This window comes from Sceloporus occidentalis, unplaced genomic scaffold (assembly GCF_023333645.1).
Source record: "Sceloporus occidentalis isolate IW3139 unplaced genomic scaffold, rSceOcc1.0.p SCAF_4, whole genome shotgun sequence".
NCBI classification, from domain to species: domain Eukaryota; kingdom Metazoa; phylum Chordata; class Lepidosauria; order Squamata; family Phrynosomatidae; genus Sceloporus; species Sceloporus occidentalis.
This window is the reverse complement of record NW_028316984.1, coordinates 59431844-59453901: the sequence shown is the minus strand read 5'-3', so window position 1 is coordinate 59453901 and position 22058 is coordinate 59431844. Positions and strand designations below refer to the sequence as shown.

Genomic DNA, 22058 nt, shown 5'->3' with positions numbered 1-22058 from the left:
AATCTTAGTAGGAGTCAGATACCACCTATATAACATCTTCACATAATTCTCCTTATAATTTTGGCAGGCGGTAAAATTTTTCGTTACCCTCCAGGATTTTTCCCATTCTTCAAATTTAATAGGGCTCCCCACATCTTGAGCCCACCTAATCATTGTGTGTTTTATGGTCTCATTCTCTAGGTTCCTTTCCTTAAGAGATTTGTAATACATCGATAAATGTTTCCCTTTTTTATCTTCTATGATAATATCCAAATCATTCTTCACAGTAGTAATACCCATTTTGTCTAAATCGGTTTTGAATCTACTACTTAATTGGAGGTATAAATACCATTCAATCTTAAATCCCAACAGGCTTAGTTGTTCCCTGGTTTTCATAATAAATTGCCTTTTATCATTCGTGTCTATTAAATCTCCATATCTTATCCACTTTGATGAGTTATCCTTAGTTCTATTATAAAAAGCTTCTTGTGGAGAAACCCAATATGGAAGATTGGTATAATAAATCTTTTTAATTTTAATCCAAACCCATAATAAAGATCTTCTAATAAAGTGATGTATAAACTCTTTATGTTCGTTGCACTTCCCAAACCACAGATAAGCGTGTAATCCATACCTCAGGTCACAATTTTCTAAGTTCAGCATTTTATCATTAGTTAAAGAAAACCAATTTTCTAGCCAGCATAAACAAGCAGCAAAATAATACAGCTTGAGATTTGGGAGTGCACAGCCCCCTCTTTCCCAGTCGTCCGTCAGAATTTTCCATTTTATCCTAGCGCGTTTCCCTTCCCACAAAAATTTAGAAAGTTCCTTCTGCCATATCACAAAATGATTTTCAGCAGAAATAATCGGAAGATTTAGAAAAAGATAAATAAATCTGGGAAGAATATTCATTTTTATGGCAGCTATTCTACCAGAGAAAGATAGGTGAAGATTGGACCAAGAAATCAGATCACTTTTAACATTCTTCCAGAGAGTGCCATAATTATTAGGAAACAAATCGATATTTCTATTTGTAATATAGATTCCCAAATATTTTGCTTTTTTACTCACTTTATATCCAGATACATTTGTTAATAAGTTATCTTCCTCAACCGTAAGATTTTTGGTTATAAATGTAGTCTTTGCATGGTTGATTTTTAGGCCTGAGTGATCTGCATAGACTTCTAATATCTTATTAAGATATCCAACAGTATGTATTGGATCTTCCAAAAAACAAATCAAATCATCCGCAAATGCCCTTACTTTGTAGATATAATTTTTAATTTTTACTCCCTTTAGAAAAGAATCTTCTCTGATTCTATTAAGCAGGACTTCAAAGGCCATAATAAACAAAATTGGAGACAGAGGGCATCCTTGCCTAGTACCTCGTTTTATACTAACATATTCTGTTTTTTCATTATTCACAAGGAGTTGGGCTCTTTGTTTCTGATATATTGATGAAATCCACGTATACATGTTTGGCCCCATATTCACATTATTCAGCAATTCAAGTAGGAAAGACCAGCTTAACCTGTCAAAGGCCTTTTCTTCATCTATTAGTAATAATGCCAGTTTTTTATCATTATGACGCTCAAAGTAGTCTATAATATTTATTACCACCCTCACATTGTCTCTAATCTGACGTTTTGGAAGGAACCCACTTTGATCTTCATGGATATGATTTACTAATACTTTCTTGAGTCTTTCCGCTAATACCTTCGTATAGATCTTATAATCTGAGTTTGTTAAAGAAATCGGTCTATAATTGCCTAAATCGGTTTTGTTATCCTTGTTTTTAGATATTAAAGAGATTAACGCGTCATTCCAAGACTCAGGTATACCATATACATGTACATCATTTATAGTATCTTTTAAGTGAGGGACCAAAATCTCTTCCATTTTTTTATAGTAGACCATTGATAACCCATCGGGTCCCGGGGCTTTATCAGATTTCATACTCCTAATTACAGAAATAATCTCTTCCGCTGTAATCTCTAAATCTAGGTAATTTCTTTCAAACTCATTTAGTTTCATCACATTTTGTTTCTTAATATATTCCTTGATATTCTCTCTTTTGCTTTGATCAGATTCAAAACTACTATATATTTCTTCAAAGTAATTCTTAAACAATTTCTTAATATCTTCTTGGAATGTATAAGTTTTGCCTGAATGCTTAATTTCCGTTATAATTCTATTATCCCTTGATTTTCTTAACTTAAAAGCTAGCAACTTCCCAGCTTTGTTCCCATTCTCAAAATGTTTTTGTCTCATATAAAGTAGCTTTTTCTTTACCTCTTCAATTTCCAGTGCTTTCAGATCATGTTTAATAACTTCAAATTTAATTTTTAAATTCTTATCACCACTAAGTTTCCACTTTTTCTCGATCTCTACTAAGGCTTTTTTCAAATCTATAATTCTTTTCAAATTTTTCTTCCTTTTTTCGGAATTAAGTTGAATCAATATACCCCTTACAACCGCCTTACTAGCATCCCATAAGATTTTGTTACTGATATTCTCCGTCTTATTTTCTTTGAAATATAATTTCATCGAGTGTTTTACCTTTTCAATAACAGCCTCATCATTCAGTAAATCCCTCGGTAATTTCCAAGAATACTCTACTCTTTTTTCAAAAAGCTTCAAAGTTATTAAGTTGTGGTCAGAGAGAGTATTTGGTTCAATATCCATAGCCTGAATATAAGGGAGAATCTTTCTTGATGCTAAAAAGAGATCAATTCTTGACCACGAGTCATGTGCTTCTGAATAGTAAGTATAATTTTTACTTTCTTGATATTTATACCGCCAAATATCCTCCATTGCATAATCGTCCTTGAGACAAAAAAAGGACTTAGGTAATCTACCCTGATTTTTCTTTATCAAATTATTTCTATTTGACTTCCTATCAATCTTTGGACATATCACAGCATTAAAGTCTCCCATCAATAGGACATTTTCGTGATCAGTTTGTTTAAGATCTTCATGTAATCTTACATAAAAGTGGTCTTTATTATCGCTTGGGGCATAAATTCCCACAACCAAAACTGTCATACCATTTAACTTAACTTCCACAGCTACATATGATCCGTTATTATCCTTAAAAATCTCTCTCGATTCTAGTTTTTTATTAATGTAGACTGCCACACCTCTTCTCTTAGCATCCAATAAAGAGCAAAAACAACTCCCTAATTTAGGGTTTCTTAAAAGTCGTTCCTCTCTTTTTCTAATTTTGATTTCCTGTATACAAACTATATCACCTCTAAGTTTTTCCAACGAATGAAATACACGACTTCTTTTAAATTTTGAATTAATTCCTTTAACGTTCCAGGAAATAATCTTTACCACCATTTTAGATTAAACTTCCTAATCCAATAAAGACCGGCAAGAGGAGAAAATTAGAGAAAATTTTATTAATAAAATAGTTTAATTATTTGTTAATTCACACAATTACTACTGAGGCCTTCTTTTGATTCTTGGTCACTAAATTAAGGGAAAGGAGATTTAAGGAAAAACTTCCTTTAAATCTTTTTCTTTTTAATTAGAAGGCTCCTAATAGGTTTTCGCTTGATTCCAGTTGTCTTATTTCCTTATTGCTCTGACTCACTTGACCTTCAATAACCTCCAGATCCTTCCCACTATTTATTCCCTCTTTAGGTTCAGTATTTCGTTGTACACTCGGTTTCCATTCTCTCATCCGGAGCCGATTTGATCCAAAAACATCCTTGTTGTCTTTATAGTCCTTTCTTATTCTATCTTCCATCTCTTTAGCTTTTTCAATATTATCAATCTTGTGTCTTTTCTGACGGTAAGTAAAGGAGAGGCCTTCAAGTCTCTCCCACCTAAAGTCAATTCCCAAATTCTTCAGAATATTAACTAAAGTTCTGTATTTTTGACGAGACAGCATTACAACCGGTGGAATATCTTTAAAGATCTTAGCTTCTTTATCCTCTATAATCAATTTGTTATTGTAGCTATTCTGAATTATCATATCTCTAATCCTAGATCTCACACAGCATACTACAATATCTCTTGGCAAATTCTTGTCTTTTGCTTGATTAGATTGGATCCTGAAGATTTTATCTATTTCCCATTCTGTCCTTTCCAAAGTGAAACCTATGAATTCGGCTAAAGATGGGACAATGCGTTCAAATAGATTTTCCCCGGGTTTTTCACTGACCCCTCTGATTTTAATTGATTTTTCCCTATACTTTAATTCTTGATTTAGATCTTTCCAATATTGTTGCTCCTGTTTTTGTACCAAATCCATATTAGATTTTTCCAATTCCAATGTTTTAATTTTATAAGTATCTAAATCCTTTTGAGTTTTGGATACGTCAGTTGAAATTTTGTCCATTCTCTTCCCTAAAATATCTAATTCCTTCTTTAAGTCTTTCCTAATCTCAGATCTAGTTTCCTTAATTTCAGATCTCGTCTCCTTAATTTCTTCTCTAGTTTCCTGACTTGCTTCCTTGATATCCTCTTTCAATTCTGATCTTAATTCTTTCATTTCTTGTCTAATTTTTCTGATTTCATCCAATAGCAAAATATTAGGATCTGTGACCTTGATGCTATCTTCCAATGATCCCCGCCTTTGGGTTGTTAGCTGCAATTGACTTTGAGTTAGATTTTTTTTTGGTTGTGCCATATTACTGCTATGTTCTTTCTAAAAGATAATAGGGGGAAAAAAGAGATAAATCAAGATAAGGGATAAGGGAAAGAAGAGACAGAGACCAGTAAGTGGCAATCACAAAGTCAATTATGAACTATAAGTCTCCTAAAGATTTTTGACAAGCTACTTTATAATACTTTATGTATTATAACAGTCCTTATATCCTTATTTTAGTTCTAAAGTAACTAGAGAGCATAATAAACTTAGAATAAAGAAACTATATTGCATTAGTAAAGCAGTCTGGGAGACTCGCAACAATGTATTATTAACAAATTAACAAATTTCCTTCTTGGCCTACAGTGTCAAAATTCACTTTCAGTGACTACAAAAGCTATAGGATTATTTCTATTTCTTCTACCAGATTTACCCTGATTACTAAGATTAATCTTTATCTAATTACTTTAACACCTATAGAATAAAAATCCACCCCCCCCCAAAAAAAAAAAAAAACACTAAGAGATTTCAAGGAAGTAAATTTGATCTTACAGCTTCTTTTCTTCGAACAGAACTTCTAGTGTCCATATATAAATAGTCACTTAATAGTGTTCTTAATACAATAAAGTCCAATCCTAGGGCTCTTATACTGTATCCAAATAAAAGAGATAGTTGAAGTCAGATCTCTGTTTCTTAATTAGTAGTTCCCAGATTCCAATAGTGTCTTCTTCTTTGAACAAGTTAGAGTCTCTTGCTCTTACCCCAACTCTCCAGTAGGGATCTCCAAGCCACCAATAAAGAAGAAAAACGTTAAACAAATCCTCAGCGTTTTCTGACACTCTGTGATATCTTTCTCTCACATAAAATGTTAAACCATCCTCCACAGTACACAGCTTTGCTTGGAGTTCAATTCACATTAGAAGAAATACAACAATAACAACAATGATGTTGCTACAGTCCAATTGTATGTTCAATTCGACCTCCATACCAAGCTTCACCAAAGTTACACAGAGCTTCTCAATCTCCATCAAAGATTAGATAATAGTCCAAATTAATAAGAATTCCAAGAAAAGAGGCTTTTAAGTCATTCCTCCACTTCTGCCCTGTTAAACAAACACACTCCTTCGCTGCCCTTCAAAATGCTAATGATTGATGCTGCTAGCTGCTCCTTAGCTGCACCTTGGGCTGCGCCGCGGCTTTTTTCCTGTTCCCCCTTTGCCTTCTTCCAATTAATTTAAGAGGCTTCAAATGTCTTCTCCAAAACAAATAGCCTTCTTTTCTCAAAAAGATAAGGATAGCTTTGCCAGCTCCACGAAAAAAAAACACCAACGAACCTCAAACAAGGCACTCAAAAAGGAAAACTTCATCTACTCAGCTCCAATGCTTCAATCAAGGTTAAGGTGAGTGTGGGCTTCATGCCTGCCGTTGAAACGGCTACAGCTGCGGGAGGCGTTAGTTCTTTGACCTAAAGAAGCGGCATACAAGGTGGGGGAGAATTCTCCAACCCCCAAAGCCTGCCTCAAGGTCCCCAACGAACTAATTACGATGCCTTCTTATATCAAAGATAGGCATGGACGGGTTGAAGGCAGCCCCGTTCCACCAAGAACCGCAGCCGTGGAGACGCTGTCAGGAGCAGCCCTGACCTGCGTCCTCCTGCAACACCAGCACAGAGCGCGTACAAAATGACAGTGCCCATTCTACACGGGTGTTGCCATCTTGACGTCACAGAAGCCTAGCGTCTGCAAGTCGTGCAGCGGAAGTGACGCCATGAGTGCTCCATTGGCCACTTGCGGTGCCACTTCCGGGTCGCAAAAAGAAGCTGCTTTTTTGTTTATTGTTGCTTATGTATTTTTTTTTAAAAAAAAGAAAGAAACTTTACATTGCTCTCTTACAGAAATGTATATATTTAGTCTGTAATGTCCTTTAATGTCTCAATAAAACTATTAAAAGGGGAAAAAAGGGGAAAAAAGAAGCTGCTTTTTGCAGCTGCTTTTTTGCTGCGCCGAGGAGTCGCACGGTTTGGCCGCTGGGGCTCCTCGGTGCAGCAAATGACGGTGCCAGCAGACCGCCCATTTTGGGCGGTCTGTAACGCGCCTATGTCTCATTTTTAGGTACTGTACTTCTAATCTGGACACATTTCAAACTGGCTTTAGGGCAGGATACAGAGTGGAGACAGCCATGGTTGCCTTAATCGATGATCTCCGTCTGGGCACAGGCAGGGGAAGTGTGACCCTGTTAGTGCTCTTGGACATCTCAGCGGCTTTTGATACCATCAACCATGGTATCCTTCTGGAACGCCTGAGGGAGTTGGGTATAGGGGGCACTGCGCTCCAGTGGCTCCGATCCTACCTCTCGGGCAGGTTCCAGATGGTGATGCTGGGGAACAGTTGCTCTTCTAGAAAAGAGCTAACGTCTGACATGCCTCAAGGCGCCATCTTCTCTCCCATGCTGTTTAACATTTACATGAAACTGCTGGGAGAGATTATCTGGAGACATGAGGCACAGGGTTATCAGCATGCTGATGACAACCAAATATGCTTCTCTATGACCCAGACTGCTACAGTGACTAAGGATGACTTCTCCCCTCTGAATCCCTGCCTTGAGTCGGTAATGGGCTGGATGAGGAAAAACAAACTCAGGCTAAATCCAGAGAAAACGGAGGTACTTGCCATAGGATCCTTAGGCCCGGGGAAGGAAATTTGTCAACCACTCCTAGACAGGGTCACACTTCCCCTGAAGGACGAAGTGTGCAGTTTAGGAGTACTTCTGGATCTGTCTCTACGTTTGTCATCTCAAGTAGATGCAACGGCCCGAAGTGCTTGGTATCAACTTCGGTTGATATGCCAACTGCGACCCTACCTTGACTTAAAGGACTTTGATGCTGTAGTACATGCTCTGGTAATCTTTCGTCTTGATTTCTGCAATGCGCTCTACATGAGGCTACCCTTGTATCAAGTTCGGAAGCTTCAGTTAGTGCAAAATGCAGCAGCCAGGTTAGTCACCGGATCCTCGAGATTTGACCACATAACACCTATTCTGAAAGATCAACACTGGCTTCCAATTAGCTTCTGGGCACAATACAAGGTGTTGGTTATTACCTTTAAAGCCCTACATGGATTGGGCCCGAGTTACTTACAGGAATGTATCTCCCTATACAATCCGCCCTGCACTCTCAGAACAAATAGGAAGAAATTGTTAGAGGTACCAGCATCTAAATATGTTTCTACTTCCCAAAAAAGCATTTGGTATAGCTGCCCCTAGACTATGGAATAGACTCCCAGAGGAGATCTGCCTTGTTACATCCCTGGAAATTTTCAGGAAGGCAGTTAAGACAGAGCTTTTCGACGTGCATACCCACCTGACCTTCTATGAATTACAGACTGTTCTGTATGGAACGAGAGCATGTGACCCCATGATTGTTGATTTTATGTTTTTAACTGTGGTTTTAACTTGTGTGGTAATAATATTGTAACGTTTTAATTGTATTTTTAAAACTCTGCTGTGATCCCGCCTTGATCCAATTGGGAGAGGTGGGAAGATATAAATAAACATTATTATTATTATTATTATTATTAATGTACTTATATTGTTTTACATTTATATGACAGCCATACAGTACTGTATATACATTTCAGATTCTGTGTTATTACATTTTAGTTCTTTTCTAATTGCTATAGAATTTCTATAGGATTTTATAGTGTGTTTTACTTGTTTTAGTGTTATTTTATGTTATTTTGAAATGGCCTAAGGACTAATCAATAAACATTTCTTCTCAAGTAAGTAGTAGTTTTGCTTATATTCTGTCCCTATGGTGCCTGCATTTTCGGTGGTTGAGTGTGCAAATGTGTGTTTGTTCACAATTATGAATGCACATTTTTTGTTTTTTAAATTATTATTATTATTATTATTATTATTATTATTATTATTATTATCATCTTTATTTATAAAGCACCGTAAATCTACACGGCACTGTACAAAACCAAGTAAAATCAAGAATATAAAAGCCTGCCTATGGCGTACAGTCTAAACGTTAAAGCAACAAATTAAAAACACAAATTATGTGTTTATATGTTGTAAAGTCTCTGAGTAGCATCTATTTGTCATTTTAGATTTCCTTCTGTGAAATGGTGTGTGTATTGTATGGGATCAGATATGGAGTTTAACACTGGATTTAGTTCCAGCCTTTGGTATGTGGTGTTTTCTGGGCAAGTTGTTTGTTCTTCATGCAATAGCCATTTTTGTGGTGATGCCAATGACAAATTTTAGACATTTCTATTGGCCCAGAAATGTGTCAAGTCAAGAGTTTAAATTTTACTGGAATGCTCAACAAGTTGGGTGAACCTTCTGTACATTGTGCTTGTTTTTCATCTTTCTCTTTTTTGCTTGTGTGTGGAAAGCTATTTCATTTATATCGATTTAATCTTAAATATTAGAATAAAGTCAGTGAAGCTCAATAATACAGAATATTGTGCTACTTACTGTAGTAACAAAACTTCTCTATATCATTTACCTAGCCTTTTTAGAGTACCCAGGGAAATGTAATTCTCTCAAGGACTTGACAACTAAATTGGGCAGGGTCACTGTGTAAGTCTTCACTGAAGACAATGTCTTGTCTTTGAGATTTTGGATTTCATTTCTGCAGCTCACTACCATGCCCTTTGCTAAAGGGGAACTCTCTTGCCTATGGAAGCTATGAAATATCTAAACAGCTGTCTCTATTAATTCTGTGCAACCTGAGCTCCATGAGGTTGTTTGTGAAAGCCATGTTGACCAGAGTTCAGATTTTAAAGAAATCACCTGGGCTTCACTTGGACCTATAGCGTAACAAAGGAAGAGAGCCATTACAGAACCAATTCATGCTAAGAGCTGTCTGATTGTGAACTCTGGCCACTTGGGGGGAGAGAGGAAAATGGATAGTTCAAACCCTACAAAGTGAAAAACGCACCTGGAGAGACTCAGTGGTAGTGTTTAATATCTAAGCTCATACCTTCTTGCCACCTGACACAGTGCTTCAGTAAATCAAAGCTGTGTCAGCTAGCTCTTCCAAAGGACTGATTATTTAGTGCCGGTTGTATTTTATAGTGGGGTTTCCCCTTAGTCTCTATTTCTTTTCCTCAGGTGCTTTAACATACACGACCACATTCATCTTGGAAAGAATGGCCAAGTATGAATTTGTTCCCATTTTGATAGAAGTGGTATAAAAGCTTTCTTCAGTGTTCCATTGCTAACCACCTGATTCAGTCATCGGTTACTTCTAATATAATAAGAAGATATTGACTTTTCTTGAGAGGGATATCAAGATTTACTGACTTGAAGACTGAGATATTTGCTAAGGGAAATTGGAGTCAATATTTTCCTCAAGGGACAATAATTCTTGATAGTCACCAGTATATTGAGTCATTGTGTGATTTCAGTATTGCTGAGCACCAGCAATGCCTACTGTTGGGAGCCCAGGTGTCGATGCCTAGAATTCTGTGAGGGTACATTTGTCTAAAACCATTTGAAATTGATGGCAAAGCAGGTCAAATGCCTATTACTGAAGTTCAGGCAGAAATGACTGCTACTGATATCCAGAAAGACTTTTCAGATGTAAGTTATATGAGCAAATATTATGTATGTATATAGATATGCCCCCCCCCAAAAAAAACAACAAAAAAACAAATGGCAAACACTGTACAACTTATACATGGCAGATTTTTATGACAGGAGAAGTATGTGTATGTACATCCACATGCATTGGTAAATAAATGAAGATGCAGGTCTCTAGATTTGCCCTGCATATTATGAAAGAGTTCCTGGATTAGCCACTAAAAACATTTAAACAACAACAGTGAAACACTTATCAAAATGCTGGACTCTGTTCTCTTCATTGTATTTTTCAATACTCCCGGCTTTCCCTTTTTCCTAGGTTTTGGGGACTTTTCCCCTTTTAAAAATATCTTAACAGCTCTATTTCACACCTTATCTGTCACATTAGAGTATGTAAAAAGCTGTCTCTTTAGTGCTTCCACTTGTAGCCCTCATCCTCCATAATAGCCTTAAGCATTCTCTGCTTGCATAAGGACGCAATTAAAAAAACACTCTCTTAACTCATAAAGCTTAGGAAGTTCCTCCGTATCAGATACTTAATGTGCCCTTGTAAATCTTGTAATTTTCAAATGCCTTTGTAATACTCATATTAATCACATGATGCTTTAGTGGATCAAACAGATCATTTAGCCAATGAAGAATATAGATCACTATTTTTATGTTCTGACATAATTGGTGATAACAGTCCTCACTCAGCTGCCTCTGCTTCATGACAAAAACATGTAGCAGCTGGAGGGAGGGCAGGGACAGCCAAACAAAGATCACAGTCACCAACTAGGTTGGGATGTAGCTGGCAATACCAATCCTCACTCGATTTCCCTCCCTTTTCAACACTGCCGTGTAGTGACTGGAAGCAAACAGGGGCAGTTGAGCGAAGATGATTACCAGTAGCTACACCAGGAGAGAGCCACTGATAGCAATTGTTATTCAGCTGCCCCTGCCCTCCCTCCAGCCAGTATATTTTGGTAGCCAATGCACCAAGGTGCAGGTATCCTTAGGGACTTCTTATGGGTCTTCCAGTGATTCTGGAAGATGACATGGTTGTTATTGCCTATAGCCAGTGACCATCCTCAAACGGCCTCTGCTACATGACCTTTGGAGTAAAGAAAAAAGTGAGCCTTTTATCAGGCAGAAGTCTGAAAAGAGGTGTCAAGAGGATTCTCCTCATTGTAGTTTCCCAACACTCGAGAAGTCCCTTTTCACATGAGTCCACAATTACGCATTTCATCCTTACTGTGTTCATAGTGTAACTGTGCCTTTTCAGTTACTTTCATATGTATTGTGGAGGAGGAATAGTTCATAGTTGAAATATTGGCTTGTGCTGTGTTATGAGAATCACAAGCCAGTAACCTGTTGCATTCCCATGGTGTGTGTGTGTTTTTAAATGTATCTAAGGGACATGGTGGCTCAAGCAGTTAAGACACTGACTCTGTTCATTGCAAGATAGGCAGGTTGGCAGTTCGAGGGCCACATGCTGCATGATGGAGTGAGCTCCCATCACTAGTCCCAGCTTCTGCCAACCTAGCAGTTTGAAATCATGCAAATGCAAATATATAAATAGGTACCAATTTGGTGGGAAGTTAAACAGCATTATGTGTAGTCATGTTGACCACATGATCACAGAGTAGTCTCTGACAATGCTGGCTCTTCGGCTTAATAACAGAGATGAGCACCGCCCCCTACAATGTTGGAAGCAATATTCTTTTAAGATAGGTATAAAAATATTTTATATGGCTGAAGTAGCTGAGATTGTTAAGTCACAGCACCTGAAATGATGCAAAGGCTTACAATAAGAATTGCATCATGTTATGTAGCACCAGGTGACAACCATTAGTTAATATGTTCTATATAACTGCACTTAGACCCAGTGCATGTGTGGGTTCAAGATAGTGGGTTGAAAAGAGTATTGATGGTTTCTCTGAAGATGCCAGCAAAATGTCAGGAAAAAAATCTTCTAGAACATAGCCTCATAGCCTGAAAAACCCACAAAAAACTATTGGTGGTTTGTTTGAATACAGCAGTTGATGAGAGTCAAGAGGAATGTAAGTAAATATCTTGTATATATTGCAACTACTGGAAGTCAAGTGCCTCCAAAGACTTGGATGAAATCAACTGTTTCTGTGATAATTACCTTACAGAGTGCTGAAAGTTGGCATCTCTGGCGGGCCTAGAGTTTAATTTTTTGTTACTGCATCTCAAGCAGGATAGAAGAGAACCAACATACTGTTGGACATGACTTGACAGTCTTGTCAAAGGGGAGTACTTTTACCTTACCTTTAAGAAAGAAATTTGTAATAACGTTTGAGAAAACAAAAGTAAAAGCTGGGTATTGGGAAATGTACCTATGCCAGTAACAGATTATACTTTTAAGACTTTATATATTATAAAGCAACACATTACTTTTTAACTTTCAACGCTCTGAGATGAATGAGTCTACATCCAGGCTCTGTCAGTTTTGCATTTGTTCAATCATGGTTTTTCTCTGCTTCCATTTCAAAACTGTAGGTGTTAAAAATATAGATTTGCATATATTTATCCTCAAATGTATGATTTTACATATTTCCTCCCAAATATATATTTTGTACATAATTTCCCCCTAAAGTATATATTTTTCAAAAATGAATCTCAAGAATTCAGGGAAGTGTATGTGAGATATATATATATATATATATATATATATGAAAACATACTATTGTAATTATGGAAGAACTACTTGTTCCCAGTCACTTTAAGTTTCCTGAATTGGTGAGGAAACCTTCAAAGGCATATTAGTGAGAAGGCAGTTGCTTTAGTGTAGGTGAGAGTTCAGCAGGACATGAACTCTATTTTCGAAGAGACGAAAAGGGAAAATGGTGTTTGCTTTTAGAAATCCTAAACAGCAGGACTTGGCAACTCTGTGGAGAGAAAGAATGAGTGAGTTAGGAAATGTTAGGGGAACCCAAGGTTGCACATCCCCAAGGCAAAGCCTAAACAGCAACAGGAAGAGGGAAATCATAGATGGGAGAGAAACTTAGAAAGTTCATTTAAAGAAAAACACCTGGAGAAGTAGTGGAGAGAAAGGGTATGAAGGAGAGAAATATTACAATGGCACAGCCCAGAAAGAACATGGCTAGCAGGTACATGAGGTGGTCACTAAGAGGAAGAAGGGAAAGGGATTACATTTTATGTGGACATAAGACTCCCCATTGTTTTCAAATTTTCAAGAGTTTCAATCATCAATCTTTGTGGCTTCCCTATTAAATAGACTTTTATTAAATAAATTTATCCAGTACCGCAGTTGTGTGTCAGAATGAGGCATTCCACTACAATTTGTCAGCTGAACAAAAAAGAAAGTGAGCAGCATTTTAAAAAAACTGGAACTATGCTAGGTTATTTGGACATATAATGACAAAGAGAGCATGCACCCAAAAACAGTTAGAATATGATTTATAGATGTTTTTGAACATGAGCGCGCACGCATATACACACACACACACCTATAGATCTATCTGGGCTTCCCTTGACATGGAAACAGAACTTCAGTCCTATTTGTAATTGCTTTCCTGAAATGGATAAGGATAATTCTGAAAGGGTAAGTTTCTCTTTTTGGAAAACCAGGGATCTTGCCCATACAGAAAACTTCCATTTGAATAGTAATTTTTTCTCTTCAGGCACATCACTTTCCATGTAAGAAAGGTGGTGATAGAACAGGTCAGGACTACATAAACCTCTGCTTCTGTATTCAGAAAAGTATGGTAAGCAATGCCACAACAGGGCTTTAATTGCATATATTTAGATCACAAGCTAGCTGCAAAAAAGTCTAATTGCATGCTCGGGAATAGGGATGGATGACAATTTTGTTCAGTTTAGTCAGTTTTTTATTTCTTGGTAAGTTGAGCTGAGATCATTAAAACTAATTGTGTAAGAAAGCTAAATTGATAGATGCAACCATTTACACAAATTTTTGACTGGTTAGGGTTAATTAGGATTGTTAGCAAACTCTGAGATGTCCATCTTTAACAGCTATGTGGCAGGTAAATAGAATATGAATGGTGGTACCTTGAATTTGGTCAATCCAGATGGTTGTGAATACAGTATTCAGTTCACTTTTGATGAGAATAAAAATTCTTTATAAATTCAAAAGAAAGTTAAGTTCAAAAAAGGGGGTGGGGGGAAATGACATTTATCCATTTCTAGCTTGGGAGTGTGTACAAAGGGGACTGAAAAGGACAATATCATATTACCTTTATCTAAATGTGTAGTGTGAATGCATTTGTTACACATTTATGGTACAATCACACAATACTGGTCACGGCACTTCAAAAAAAAAGATATTGCAGAACTGCAAGAAGAGTAGAAAAGTGGTAACCAAAATAATCAAGGGGTAGAAAAACACTCCTATATGAAAAAGGTTATCACATTTGAGACTTTCTAGCTTAGAAAGGATGAGATGTGATGAAACTGTATAAAATTGTGTGCGATGTGGATAAAATGGCAATGTTTCTTCTTTTCTTATAGAATTAAAAAATGGTTCAGCAAATGAAGCTGAATAGCAGGAGGAGGTTCAGAACCCATAAAAGGAAGTACTTGTTTACATGGCACATTGTTTTTTGAGCCCCTCAGTTTAACAGAGATGATGTGGTAGCTGCCACCCTGGATAGGTTTAAAAAGAAAATTCAAAAAGTCCATGGACTTTAAGGCTAGCAAGGACTACTAGCCATAGAGGCAAAATGCCTCTGAAAAGCAAGTGTTAGGGAACTCATGCAGTGGGTGCTGTCTGGCCATATATATGACTTTTCCAGGATAAAAATATGCAAATATGGGCTGACTAGATTCTCAGTGCCAGAGGTAGCTGGGGAGGCTTTGAGTTAATATTGGAAAAAGTCCAAGGACTTTAAGGTTAGCAAGGCCTACTAGCCCCAGAGACAAAATGCCTCTGAAATCCAAGTGACTCATGTTTAATTTACTGATGCAGATGGGTGCTGTGTGGCCATACATACAACTTTTCCAGGATAGGAATATGAAAATATGAGCTACTAGATTCTCAGTGCCAGAAGTAGCTAGGGAGTCTTTGGGTTTCCCCTCACCAAAGTGTGTTTTATTTTATTTCAATCCCATGTTTCTACCAACATGGGATACATGCTGACCATGGTATGCTTCATTCCTTATCTTTTGTCTGAGAACAGTTGTGATTTACCCCCATGAGAATAAGGACTACATCGGAGGCACTGTAGCAGGTAGGACAATAATATTGGCCATTTGATGACCCAGCTTGCATCATAAGAAATTTCTCATAAGAGTATAATGGGCCTTTTTTATGCTGACTGCTGACTTCCCTGTAGCTCAAGAGTGAACAACTGTGGCCCTCCAGATATTCTTAACTGTCATTTCCTTGATCCCGTACCATTGGCTGTGCTGGTTAGGGCTGATGAGAATTTCAGTCCAACAATATTTGAAATGCCACAGTTTGTTACCCCTGCTGTTGATGTATCCAAATGATACTAATGGTGAGTGTTTTGCTACTAGTACATGGTTGAGGAGGAGGACATATTGATGTGCTCCCATTAATGTGACAGTGGTAAAAGATGAGAGGTAGGGAGAAATGACTCATAGAAGTAGAAATGTCAAAGAGCCATCAATGTTTGCTGAATCAGAGACAGATACCAAAGAAGTTATCATCCAGAAAAGAATTGCATAGCCTAAGTGAATAAATGATGAGAAACTGAAATGTGATAAGAAAATATCAAGTCAGAGAAAATATTTAATTGATGCAGATAAATCAGAATCTTGCAAAAATCACAAGAGAAACAGCTCTTAAACTAAATAGCAGCATGTGGAAACAGGTTTAGATTTTTTTACATCCTGCATATAGATATTTGATGGATAGGATGCTGCTTTCAGTACAGCACTTAGCTGACCAAATGCATCCAGAGTTTGAATCTGATTCAACATTCTTGTTCTCACAGGAATGAGTTTGTGGTTGTGTAAAAATATGTTTCCAGGCAATCAGAAAGACACCACACTATACTAATGTAATTGGACTTCCAGCCCAAGGGATTACTGCCTGTTTCTTCTTAGCTTTAATAATATCCTGTAAGAGTACTGCTGGATTTTAAATGAAACATTTCATAAATCTCACAGTCCAATGGCAAATCAGTTTGGCAATAATGAATAGGATATCCAGTGGACATCTAGCCTCTGCAATCCACTTGTGCCTGCTTTTTCCCCTTTTCTTTTTGCCAGCTTTAGACTGTGAGCAAGAGGAAAATGCGATGCAGACATGTCCCCAGAGGATAAGAATAAGTAGGAACTCTGGGATCTGGCTGAGTTTATGAAACTATTGTTCACTGAATTTCCATCTGGCTACTTCTATATATCTCATAATTTCTTTCTAGTGAATCTCTTATTCCAGATTCCTTAATAAATATTAACACCACATTTACAAACACCTTAACTTCACAAAACAAAGTGAGATTACAACACTAAAAGTCAACACTGAAGGCCAAGTAATTTTTAAAAATTCTTCACTTGCTTTCTAGTATATTTCATTTTAAATGGAATAAGCCAGAGGCAAGCTGTTCTGGGGAAAGCCATCCTTACTGCCACTATTGAAAAGCCTATTTGTCAGATTACCAGGGGCTGGACCTCCTATGGCAAGGAAATTAGAAAACATTCAGTTGCATTAATTTATCTATTTTGTCTATCGTATTCAATGGCAAATGTTAAATCTCACTGTGTGACCTTTGTCTGATGTATCTTCTATCTCAGCTCCCAAAGATCCCCAGGAAATTTCCTGAATTATCATTTTAGTCATAGACAAAAGTCTATTGAGCTCAATTTGGAACTGACTCAGTATTTTATAAGATCTCTTGGCAAGTGATTTTTATGTAGTGTTTTCTCAATGATAATAAGTTTTAGATGTTCAGAAATTGAAAGACCCCATAAAAAGAATATTGATAGAACTATATATGTGTTCTTGTCTTGATTTTCTTACACTGTTTTGTCAATACACATATGAATACTGCAGACGTATAAAAAAGAAAACAGGTAAAGGAGCTGAAAGCTTAAGAAATCTCCTAGTTACACCAGACTTTGGAAGGAGTTGAATGTTGGGAAGAGCAAACAAGAGAAACCATAAAGAAGCAGAGCAAAGGAAATGTTCTCATCCATACTCATAATTCACACAAAGCTTTTAGCTACCATTTTGAGTGCTAACAGTAAATGATACATATTTGACAACTGTTAAGTAATGTTGTAACCATGCTAACAATGTAAACACTTCTGCTTTTAAATTGATATTGTGCTGCATCCAGGTACAGTATTAGCCGTTAACTTATATGACACTCAGTTTCTTAATAGGCAGATCTATGTCATGTTGGGTCATTGTTTGGTTCATTTTATTGTCTGACTCCAGGTAATTGCTTGACAACTGATAACTGCCACAGTAGCTTGAATTTTGTTTGACAGATGCCAACTTGCTACATAAAAGGATACCTGAGACCCAATTTACAACTCACAATTAGACTACTTTGATGCCACTTCAATTGACATAGTTCTGTACTACGTTACCAGAGTGGTAAATGTGGTATCAAAGTGCTATAACTGTGTAATGTGACAAGGCCTCTGCTTGAACCAGTATTAGTGAGGAGCAGATGAAGAAATTCATCATACAAACTCTCACAGTTTACAGTGATTCACCTAAATATGGAATGAATCCATATTCTTCCAGATGCTGGCCCTCATATTAGGGCTTTGGCACCATGATAAATGCTAGATATTGTGGCTTTTGCTGCTAAAGAAAAATCTTAAGGAGAGAAATAAAAAGAGAGACTTGATCACACCTTGTTCCCAGAAATACTTTTGAGAAGGGAAAGACTGAAAGCATTCTCACTGAAAGTGTGAAAGAAGAGAGGTGAAATCATAGAGGCCTTCTCTCAGAATTTGAGTGGTCATGGGCTAGAGGGATTGTTGATGTCTGGTTTCTTTACAAAATGCCTTGGTTTGATTACACCATCCTGATTCAAGACCAGGGACTTCTATCGTAATATTTATCTTTTATATGAGTATTTTTGCACATGTAAAATGCTTCACGTACCCTGTGTCAAGATGGCTCTGAAACAGAGGGCTAATACATCCTGTGGTGTACCAGTACTTCTCTTTGCCCTCTCCTTGAAATTCCAACCCCGTAAAATATGCCTGTAAGGCAAGCCAATGTTATGATAGCCACGCTACAGATTTCAAACTGAGAATATGGTAGTTTTCCCTGTGAGGCTATGGTTGAGCTGATGCTTGTTTGAGGGCCTGAATCACTGCAAACATTTAAAGGGAATTTACTGTGTGTGTTCCAAAACATGTACTTTTGCAACCTTGTGGTTTTCCTGTAACACAAAAAGAGAAGCTCTAAGTGTTGCTGGAAAAAGTGAATAATCTGCTGTATGGTCAAAGAAAGCTACTTCTAACTTGGTAGGTGAATTAGGGTAGAAGTAGGCTTTTTTTTTCTGGCCAACCTGGGTTCCTAAATTTGCACATGTGATGATAGTACAGAGGTGGGCAGGAAAGGGAAAAAGGAAAGACTTGCAGTAACTTACAGTAACTGAAAAGCAAGGATCCTTGTTCCTTTTGTGTAGACCCAAAAGACTGAGACTGAAGAAAAACAACCCTTTCATGTTCTGAATTAAAGTATACCCCATAGCTATAATTGGAATGGAGCAATGGGGTCTCTTAGCATTTATTCTTCTGTATTTCAGTTTTAATAGCATAACATGTAGATTTCTCATATTAGCGAATTGTTTGCTCTCCTTCTCCACTTTTATTTTCCTCTGTCATTTCATTTTAAATTTCATGCCCTTGTTTCCTTCTTAATCTCTTTTCTCTGCATATGCTGCAGAGCAGGGGTAGGCATCCTGCGGCCCGCGGGCCGGATGCGGCCCGGCGAGGCCTTGGGACCGGCCCCAGCCCGGTCCTGCCGCCGATTGCCAATTGCCTTTGGGGAGCAATTGTCTATAGAAGCCTCAGAAACATGCATTTATATTAACATTTTTTTAAAAATCAGCAATTTTTTTTACGTGTCCTCCATTTTTTTAAAAAAAAGTTTCTTCCATTTGAAAATTTTGTCCTACATTTGTCCTGGTTTATTTATATATTTAATTTTTTTTTAAAATTTAATTATTTAATTTTTGGCTTCGGCCCCCCAGTTGTCTGAGGGACAGCAACCCGGCCCCCGGCTCAAAAAGATTGCCTATCCCTGCTGCAGAGGTTCTGGCCTCAAAAAAAGAGGCCATTTAAAAAAGTGAAATCCATTTTATGCATATGTGTTCTAAAGCCTAACTGGTGAATACAGGTGAATACAGTGGGCCACATAGTGGCTCCCAAGTGGTATCTGCTCCCCTTTATATTTTTTTACTGAAAGGTGCTCCTCTTACCCTTCAGGAAACATTTATTAGCCCCATCCTGAGCTATTATAGGAGCAAGGGAGGCCTTTTTTTTTTTTCAAAACCAATGACTCTAGATAGCTCCCTCTATGATTAGCCAACATGGTCATCACAGTGACTGAGTAGGATGGGATATGCAATCCAACACATCTGGTGGACACTAGGAACAGGAAGAATGCCCTAGATTCCCTTCACAAGGTAGGAGCTGGCAGGCTGCCTTCTATCTTTCCTCCTCTCTGCTGATGTACTTGATAGAGAAGCCTGCAAACTTTCAGACACCTGTGTTTATAGAGCCCTGAGGATCACTTTAATCTCCTTGCTGTCATTAAATGTAGTTCCAAATTAGAGGTGACTTTTACCATGTAGTTTGATCTGCAATAGCTCTTTTTAAAAGAATGAATGAATGAACGAGCCAACAAGACAGAGAGGGGCCCTGGCAAAGAGGAGGGGGCTTTAACCCTTTGCCCTTGCTGCCAATCAGATTGGAGTTGGACCCTGCCACCTGCTATTTGGAAAAGATTGAAATCAAATACAGACAGAAACAAGCCCATGGGCACTCACTCAGAGAAGCGGATAGGGAGACTTCAAAAGCAAATGATTTTTTATCCTGCCATATGCACAGACTGTCCAATCCCTCTCTCCAGTGAATTTCTTGGGAGGTGGATACATCTTTTCAACTTAAAATGTAGACAAAAACAAATAGATATGAACACTAAGGCACTATGCGGGACAGAGCATTCCATTCCACTTACTGTGGTATATGTGGAGCTGTTGATAATTCCTTGTTGGGCAGTTTTGCTATTCTAATACACTTTAAGCCCAGGAGCAAAGACTCTTCAAAATCACTGGAAAACTGAAGGAGTTATTTCACAGTAAAAAAAGAAAAAGTGGTGCAAGAGTCGGTAGAGCCTTCATCACAGAGAAAGAGGTGAGGCTCACTAAGATGTTTATTACACTATACTCTTATAGTGCTACTATTCCACTTTGACTGCTCTAGCTGCCTCCTGTTGCATTGTGGGATTTGCAGTTTTAAGGAGGGGTGTTTAGAATTCTCAGGCAGAGAACTTCTCTGCCTGAGAATTCTAAATACCCCTCTTAAAACTGCCAATACCAGAATGCAACAGGAGGCAGCTAGAGGAGTCAAAGTGGAATAGTAGCACTATAAGAGTATAGTGTGATAAACATCTAAGAGTCAAGAGGTGGAGTATGAGAAGCATGGTTCTATTTCCATCTCAGAAACACCAGAGGGCCTGTCCTACTTTTACCATCTTGTTTCAGTGCATCTTTGTCTGCAAGTCCATGTTCCACCATATTGTTTCCTGGGTTTCAAGAGGATTCTGTGTAATGTGTAGAATACCAGCTCAACTGAAGCCAGCAACAGTATTCTATTAAAGCAAGGAAGCACGAGGCTCTCAAGATCAGTTGTGAGGAATGCTGGGAGGTGCAATTCAGAATCATTTGGAGGGCTTTGTGATGCCCATCCTTGTATTATTTTTTTTAAAAAACAAACTTAAAGTAGCGAATGCAATTTCTTGTCCATTACAGGGAGATGACAGTGCTGAATCAAGATAACAATGCAATGTTTTACACTGAGGCACACTGAGGATGTGTTTGGAATCCAGCTTTACCTGAGTGGTTAATCATAATGTATTATTTGTATACTAATAATTGCTAATATATTGAAAGCTGTCTCCTTTGAAATTCTTCCAGAATAAAACTGACTACATTTTCACGGAGAGCCAGTATGGTGTAATGATTTGAGTGTTGACTATGACTCCGAAGACCCTAGTTGGCTATTAAAACCCACTGGGTGACTTTGGGCAAGTCACACTTTCTCAGCCCAAGAGAAAGAGCAAACTGCCTCTGGACAAATTCTGCCAAGGAAAACCCCTTGATAGGTTCACTTAAGGGTCAAAATAAGTCAGAAACAACTTGAATTCATACCACACTTTCTGAAACTTAAACAAATATAATGTTGCATTTTAAATACATTTTTGAGGTAAACTGGATATGATATGAAAATTCATATTGGATTCTTTGTCCATATATAGGAAAAAGAGTACTAGTGAATGCCTCATTGTTTGCCCTAGAGATGCATTTTTTAAAAAAGAGCCTCTTTTATTTATACAAAATAAAATAAAATACAATTTTACATGTCTCTCAAAGTCATACAATTTTATTTCCTCACTACAATTTAAGCATTAAGGGCACGTGAAACATGCCCCCCCCCCACATAAATATTTTCTTTGTCAGTTGGGCTGTGCCATGAATAATACCTTGTACAATGTGTTATATAATTATGGGAGGGGTATCTGATGGATGTTGCATTAACCTTCAGAGGAAATGAAATTGTAATGGAATTCTTGTTTAGGCTGCTGGAAATAGCTGTTATTTTTATTAAAAAAAAAACCTGCATGCATATTACATTTTCTGCCCGTCCATAATGAATCAGTGAATTTCAACATTGTACTATTCTCTGAATG

General features: G+C 37.5%; 1 protein-coding gene across 1 annotated transcript in view; it reads left to right on the top strand.

Annotated features, from left to right (window-relative positions):
* THSD7B (thrombospondin type 1 domain containing 7B) overlaps window positions 1-22058 on the top strand; it is a 597991-nt gene that overhangs the window by 520515 nt on the left and 55418 nt on the right. The window lies entirely within an intron of this gene.